This window comes from Erpetoichthys calabaricus, chromosome 15, assembly GCF_900747795.2.
Source record: "Erpetoichthys calabaricus chromosome 15, fErpCal1.3, whole genome shotgun sequence".
Lineage (NCBI taxonomy): Eukaryota > Metazoa > Chordata > Cladistia > Polypteriformes > Polypteridae > Erpetoichthys > Erpetoichthys calabaricus.
Window position 1 is genome coordinate 1,668,602 of NC_041408.2, and position 7,579 is coordinate 1,676,180.

General features: G+C 42.6%; 1 long non-coding RNA gene across 1 annotated transcript in view; it reads left to right on the forward strand.

The window, feature by feature from the left end:
• The window catches only part of LOC114665919 (uncharacterized), a 32,657-nt gene extending 30,878 nt beyond the window's left edge, over nucleotides 1-1,779 (forward strand). The window contains exon 3 of the long non-coding RNA XR_003718476.2: nucleotides 207-1,779. This is a non-coding gene — a long non-coding RNA (uncharacterized LOC114665919). The remainder of the gene's footprint in view (nucleotides 1-206) is intronic.
• Nucleotides 1,780-7,579: the final 5,800 nt, after the last annotated feature.

Consider the following 7,579-nt stretch of genomic DNA (forward strand, 5'->3'; position numbering starts at 1 on the left):
CCATCAGTAGCCAGTTGCTATCACTTAGCATAAAAAGTTTTAATCTTTAAGAAATCCCTTTCACCTCAGCCCTTCTCTGAGTGCCCATGACTTGTGTCACACATGTGCGCATGGGAGACATTTTAAGGGCTCAAATAATTGTGTTTCTCTGCTGGACTGGGGTTGGCACTGAAACTCTAAATCTTTCTTCTTTTGTTCCCCTGCAGACCTTTGGAAGACCCCGCCTTATCTCTTTTTCTGGACCCATCAACCTGCTATCCAAGGATGTCACTTCCTCTTCTGGTCCCACAGAGCCCTCCTCTTCCTGTCACCTGATTATATAACCACCTCATATTCAGATGTGACCTCAATTCTGTTTTCAACACAAATCTTTAAAGACCTTTGCATTAATTCAACCTGATTTTCAAGCAAGATTTTCTGCTTCTTATTTTACAGTGGCGTAGTCGGCAGGATTATTGTTCAAAAGATGACCGAAGAACAAGACCTAAATACTAATCTAACTAACATGGCCACAGAGCTTCAAAGACTCAGCTGGGAGAGACGTCGACACAATTGGCAGAGAAGCACAATTATCCGTGCCCTTAAACTGTCAGCCGTGCATGATATTTGTGTTTAATAGACTTTCACGGCTCTAGTTAACTTGGTTAAAAGAATTATTAACCAAGATTGTTAATTTGCATTTTAGGATTTAGGACTCCAGTTTGACCATTGGCCATTCCCCGTTTTGACTCTGTGTTTGCTCTCTTTCCATTTTCCAATCACTTTGTTTTAGATTGTGGGCACATTGTTGCTGCCAACAGCAGCCCATTGCTACCACTTGGTATGAGAAGTGTTAAGCAGTGTCCGAGGTAGGCTTCGATCCCTAATTTAGGGACATGTTTTCAATTTAGTGGTGAATGTTTTATCATTTATTTCTATGTGTTTTGGGTGCATCCACATATAATGTGAGGAGTTCCTATTGTAATTGCCATGTCTGTCTGTCTGTCTGTCTGTCTGTCTGTCTGCCTGCCTGCCTGCCTGCCTGCTTTAAACAACTCGGCCCCCTGTGATGCGATTTTATTAGAAGGTGGCACACTCTTTATTCACAGAATTTTGTCTACAAAGTTCAGTTTTCTTTCAGAAATTTCTTGAATAGAGTACGCTGTAAAAAGTTTTGAAATTTCAATATTTCCCATTGTAAAGCATTGGCGAATTTTTCAGACTCGTCATCTTAAAACAAAGACTCACTCTGTGCAACGCCAATTCCGGATAAGCTTACGATTTCAAATGTCTCTTTATTATATAAAAAAATCCTGGGACGAGACATGACTTTCTCAGAGAGACACTTTCACGTCCCACGAGACGAGACTTTGTGCCAAGAGATTTAACCAGGCCCGGGGCTGGAAATAAAAAACAAAGAGTAGATGACAAAGTAGAATGTCATAAAGAGGTTAAAAAATGTTGGCGCGATATGCATGCAGAGCAGGTTAGAAATAATGGAAGTACTAAAATTTGAAAGTCTCAAACAATGATAGTAAAGATCGCATTAGCGCAAACAAACAGAAATTATTACTCGGTGAAATAATGGAACAGTAAAATGAGATTGAATATTTTGTTCGAATTTAAACGTTAAATCGCAGACTTGTAGATCGTCTAATTCGTGTTGCCATCAGGGTAAAGTAGTGTTTCTCCCCATTGAAGAGGCGTATCTGCGAGAATTAAAAGATTTGTTGTTTGGTAGAAAGTGAAATCCACATACGCGAGTGGCAGAGATGCGAAGTGGTTGGCGCATAGTGCAGGCGGGGGGGGTAGGCGGGGTTAAGGGCTCCGGGGGTTGGTGAGTGAAGTGACCAGGGGGCAAAGCCCCTAGTATTTTTAGAGAATTCACTTGAACTTGTATTTTTTCTTTTTAATATCTTTCACTTTCACTTGCTTGATCACCACTCCTGACAGTAAAATGTCGGCAGAGTGACGCACAGTGCAGCGACTTCTGGTCATTGAGATATCTCGATCAGATCGCACTCAACAATGTTTTGAAATTTCAGAATCTCCCATTGAAAACCATCTAGGAATCCTTGACCTTGTGTTTTGTTCAAAAAGCATAGAAACGTTTTTGTGTGATTTCAACTACAAATTACTGTTTCAATTTTACCTTGGCTGCGATTACAACAACTTGTATAATTTGTATAGTTTCCTCTTTTTTGCCCTTAATAGCCACTACAGATGGCAAACAGATCCCCAGTACAAGCTAATAAAACACCAGAAGAGTATAGGAGCTCGCTGTCACCAGATGTTTCCATGTGAGGAATCCTCTTCATCAGCTCATTGTTTTTGGATAGGATTGTAAGTTTTGTTGGTCCAAATGGCCCGTTCTCATCTAAATGTTTCTAATGTGTCTGCTTTATAATGACTTACCCGCTACATGAGCTCAAATGGATCCACTGATTCAGCATCTCACTCCTCCTAATGCTTTAAGTCGTAACGTGTCAGTTAAATGAGCTAACCGTAAAAGTATAAAATACAAGCAAGGAAAATAAAAGTTTATCTAGATATGAATGAGGTGGCCTGTGGCATGTAAGCCGTTATGTGCAGATAGTACCAACCTCGTCTTCAGATTCTGATCATTCAGCATTTCATGGATGCTCTCATTTACCATCAGAATGCCACAATCGCCTGATATCCACAATGGTCAGTTGCCTTAATCAAATTTTGCCTTTCTCTTCTGTTATTTCTTAACGTTGGTCTTACCTGAATAGCTCTGCAAGTTCCATTTCATGAAAATGACCAGAACTGCGCAAAACAAAGAAGGATTTAATTATGAACAAGTGCAGTTTGCCACAGTGTGTGAGTGAGTGTAGCCCATGTCTCTGTCCAGGTCTGTTTTCAGCCTTTTGCTCAATCCTGGTGGACCCCCTCAACCCTGAAATGGTTACCTACTGAACTCAGTCAACTGAGGTGACTCCCTGAATGTTATGCCGTGCTTACACTTTCTAACTGGTCTTAATAATTTGCTTACTATGCTGGCTGTAATAACCGAAAACATGGCAATAAATTGTAATACAATTGTTCAAACCTAATTGACTCCCCAGACTCACTATTTCATTAACCCATGAGGGGTCGGCAGACCCTCAATCCAAACAGAAAGATGTTAGCAAAGACAAGTGCGTCACTCGAAAACAAACTCCCGATGGAAGTCCGCCACCCGCCAGCCCTCTCGAAGCACTCGTGTGTGTCCTCACCGCTTCAAACAGGAGCCATCGCCCTCGACTAAACGGAGGAGAGTGTGGGCTGGCTGCCCGTCACTCCTCCATTCCCTCGGCCACGTATCATTAATCACTTTTTATTTGCTTTGAAGAAGTGTCCGGATGGAGCACAAGTGGGCAGTGCACATTCGACTCTAATTGTGGTGACGTATCACCCGGCGCAGGAGCTCGGCTCCTGACTCTTTTGTTTTCCATTCACACCCACATTCGTGTAATAAGCTAAATATAGTTGTTTTTCACAGCACTCTTGGATTGGACATGGCCATCATATTAGACTTGAGATTATTAATTAAAATAAAGTGTTAAAGGTAAGCCTCCCATTAAAGTTGTCAGCGCTGCTCAAGTGAAATTCTATTCTTACAACGCAAAGAGCCTGACAATTAATGCACCGCTTGTATCAACGTTATGTGCTCTGAAAGGAAGAGCATTAAAATGGTGGATTATTTTAGGTGTATTTCTTTTATTTGTAATTTCTATCAACTCGAAGTGGCTGAATAAAAATGGGCACTAATGGGGTTATCCAGGGCCCCCCACAACCCTGAACTGGACACTGAGGGTCTCACAATGGAAGGGTGAGTCCAGGCAGTGGATGGTGGAATGTGTGACATGAAAGAACAACCAGGTATGTAAAGAGCTGGGGATTCAACCAGAAACGCTCATTTAATATGGAAACGTCCCGATAAAAGTATCGACAATTTATTAGTGGGGGCTTCATCAGCTGTGATTCCCATTAAGGAATTAATTAATTTCATTTATTTAAATATCGCAAAAGAGCTTTACCTGGAGAATGTGGAGCCGCTTCAGCCACCACTGACAGGTAGCACCCATCTGGATGATGAGATGGCAGCCATTCTCATGCCAGTACACTCACCGCACATTAGCTATTAGGAGGTGAAGGGGTGAGAGAAATCTCTTATTATGGTGGTGGCTGAATTGAAAAATCCACTTTGTCTCCTTCAGGTGACACTGCCTTGGAGCATTTTTAACCACATGGTCATTCCTCCATGGTGTACTAAGAAGCCCCTCTCGGGGTCTTTTACTGCCAGGCAGTTCAGTACTTCATCCTGATGCCCCAAACTTAATGCATATGCTCTTTATGTTCATTTTGTAACTTCTGTACGATATACTGTACATTATTTATGTACTAGACAGTAACGGCGCACTGCAGATAACGTGTAGTGAATACACTTGACTTGACCATACTCTGTTGACCCTTGACCTTCATTGACCATATATGTGTACAATGATTTAAGATATGAAGAGGTAGGGGAAGTGACACCGAAGGTGGCAGGGATAAGAACGACAGCCATATGCATGCGCCGCATAGCCGCCCTGCTGTCCGATGTCGAGAGTTGATTCTACAATAAAATAAAATAAAAATTAAAAGAGTAATAGAAATCATCACCCCAAAAGTGGACAATAAACATCACTTAGTATATGTGTACCAAATTTCAGGTCTGTTTGCAAGCTCCAGGTGATTTAAAATCCTGGGCAGAAAAACCGAAAGCCATGGTAGCATATTCTATAAGAAGATTGATGGATTGATTGTATTATTTGTCTTTTGAGTGCTTATTCTTGTTTTTGATGTTTCTGCTTCTCTACGCATCTAAATTTCTCCTTGGAATTAATAAAATTTATCGAATCTAATGTGATGAGCACATCGGGACAGAACCTCGGCTTTATGTCTCATCTGAAGGACGGGTGTGATGTGAGATGTTCAGTGCTCCTCAGTCCAATGACAACAACTTCCTGCTGTCATCTTCTCTTATATTCATGGTGTTGAAGTGGTGGGATCAGCCTGGAGCTGATGGGATGTCAGTGGTCTCTCAGTGGGGCTTCCTGTAGTCTCAGAACAGGCATGGAAGCTACTGTTATAAAATAGAAGATAAAGAGTTGGGTTCTCTCGTTGAAACTCACAAAAGGGGCATCATAGAATGAATGGTCCGATTCCTGTGAGCTCAGATGGGTAAATGGTGGCCACTTCTTGCATTGCTGGAGTTTATATTGGGTCAGACAGGAAGTGGCAGAGCTGGAGGCATGTCACCTATGTCATTATTTGTCACTTTCCAGTGGGTGGTTTTCTGACTTGAGGGTGGCCATCAGCTCTGCTACTACAAACTCGTTATCAATGTTGCGATGCAGAATCAAACTCTGTAAAGATTCACTGGGCTGTTGTGTCTCTCTTCCTATTCCCTGCTGGTTTTTCATGAGTATATTGTTCCCCTACAGGTTATTCAACAGCCGAAACTGCTTTCTCCTTCATCAGACCCTCACCAGCTCTTCCCCAATCACCAGCAATCCTTCCAAGCACTTCACACCGACCTTGAGCTCTGCCCACCTGCCTTGTGCCGCTCACCGTCTGTGCTCACCTTGTCCAACTCCATAAGCTGATCCAAGCCAGGATACTTCAAGAGACTCGCCAGTAGCCACACACCCAAGGCAATGGATTCTAGTAGAGACGAAGCTCCTCCACAGTGTTTGTGGGTCTACCTGCATCTTCTTTCCACTGCGCCATGCTTTTGCACATAGAGAGAAAGGTTTCAGATGGGATGAAATATGTGTGCTCAAAGATAAAAATGGTCAACCTGAATTATCAAATGTAGGGGTTCCCAGGTTCAGTCCCGTATGTATCCATTTCACATCTGTCAGTGTGTTTCCATGGCCTTTAATAACCCCGTTATTCACAGAAACCCAGCTTCTAAATTGCCATTGTAGCCCACCATAAGATTTCAAATGCCGGTCACTGCCGGTCACTGCCTTGCAGACAGCCAGGAAAACCTGCTGACTATGCCACTTGTGGACCACCAGGCTGGCACTGCCGCCTCAACCCGACACAGACAACCGTGGCACACAAGTTCAAAGCACACACGTGTTTTTTATTTTCTTTTTTACCTCGTGGGAAATGCCTTCCCCCGTTTCCCATAAGTACAGCACAGTCTCACAAGCACATTTGTCCCTCATATTTTTTCACACATTTGCCAACTTCCAAACCAGAAGACGAACGGAAACGTGTTTTAGGAAATATATAGTTACCAAATTGGCCAATCAGAGTCGTAGGGGTCTGCGAGGGGTTCACGTAGTCCCTTTTTTGAAGAGGTGTGCGTCAGGCCCCTCCATCAGCGATATGCACTATGGTGTTCTTACGGCGAAGTGTAAATCAGCCTTCAGTCACACAGCCGAGCTTAAGAGTGTGCTGCATGCAATCCGGTGACAGAAACTAATAAATAAAGTGTCCGTTTAGTTTTCAGCCAGCTATTTGCTATTGATACATTATTGATATTATTGATTGGGTGCTGCAGAGGCCAGTGTCTCTATTAAATAAATCTTCAGGGGCTCAGGTCGCGATTGCTAAAGCGGATGATGGACATAACGAATTTATAAAACACAAGAGCATTTCTGACCAGTTTCATGAAGGTTCATTTATGGGCTTAGGATTTAGTCACAAACTCCCCCCAGTCAAACGTGCAGATTTTCAGAAGTGAAGATGAAGTAATACACTGTTTGTAATTGCATTACACTTTATAATAGGTAATGAAATCCCATGATCAGTTCCTTTTTTGTAAAAATTGAGCACTGTAACTAAGTTACCTTTAGCAGTAACATTCCACTCGCTTGCTCAGAGATCGCAGACTCCACGCTTGTCTTCGGAGTCACGGTGGTTGATGAGGACGTTTAACTCTTTTTGCCACATTTTGCCAGGGGAGGACTCCATGTGGATTTCACGATGACTGGGCGAGACCGGGTGAGCAGACACTGAGGCTGCCAGATGAAAGGTTGGGGTGCCAGTCGGGCATTTAATTGTTTCTCAGAAAATGTCAGGTTATATAACACCTTGAAGTGTGGAGTACAAGTCCAAGGAGGTTCTGCTCAGGCTTTATAACACACTGGTGAGGCCTCATCTGGAGTCCTGGGTGAAGCTTGGGTATCCAGGCTACAAAAAGGACATAGCAGCACAAGAAAAGGTCCAGAGAAGAGCGACTAGGCTGATTGAGGGCCACAGGGGATGAATTATGAGGAAAGATTAAAAGAGTTGAGTCTTTACAGTTTAAGAAAAAGAAGATTAAGAGGTGACCTGACTAAAGTGTTTAAAATGATGAAGAGGAGACCTGATTGAAGTGTTTAAAATGATGAAGGGAATTAGTCCAGTGGATCGAGATGGTGACTTTAAAATGAATTCATCAAGAACATGGGGACACAGTTGGAAATCTGTTAAGGGTAAATTTCACACAAACATTAGGAAGTATTTCTTTACACAAATAATACAGACACTCTGAATAAGCGACCAAGTAGCGTGGTAGACAGTAAGACTGTAGGGACTTTCAAAACTCGACTTGATG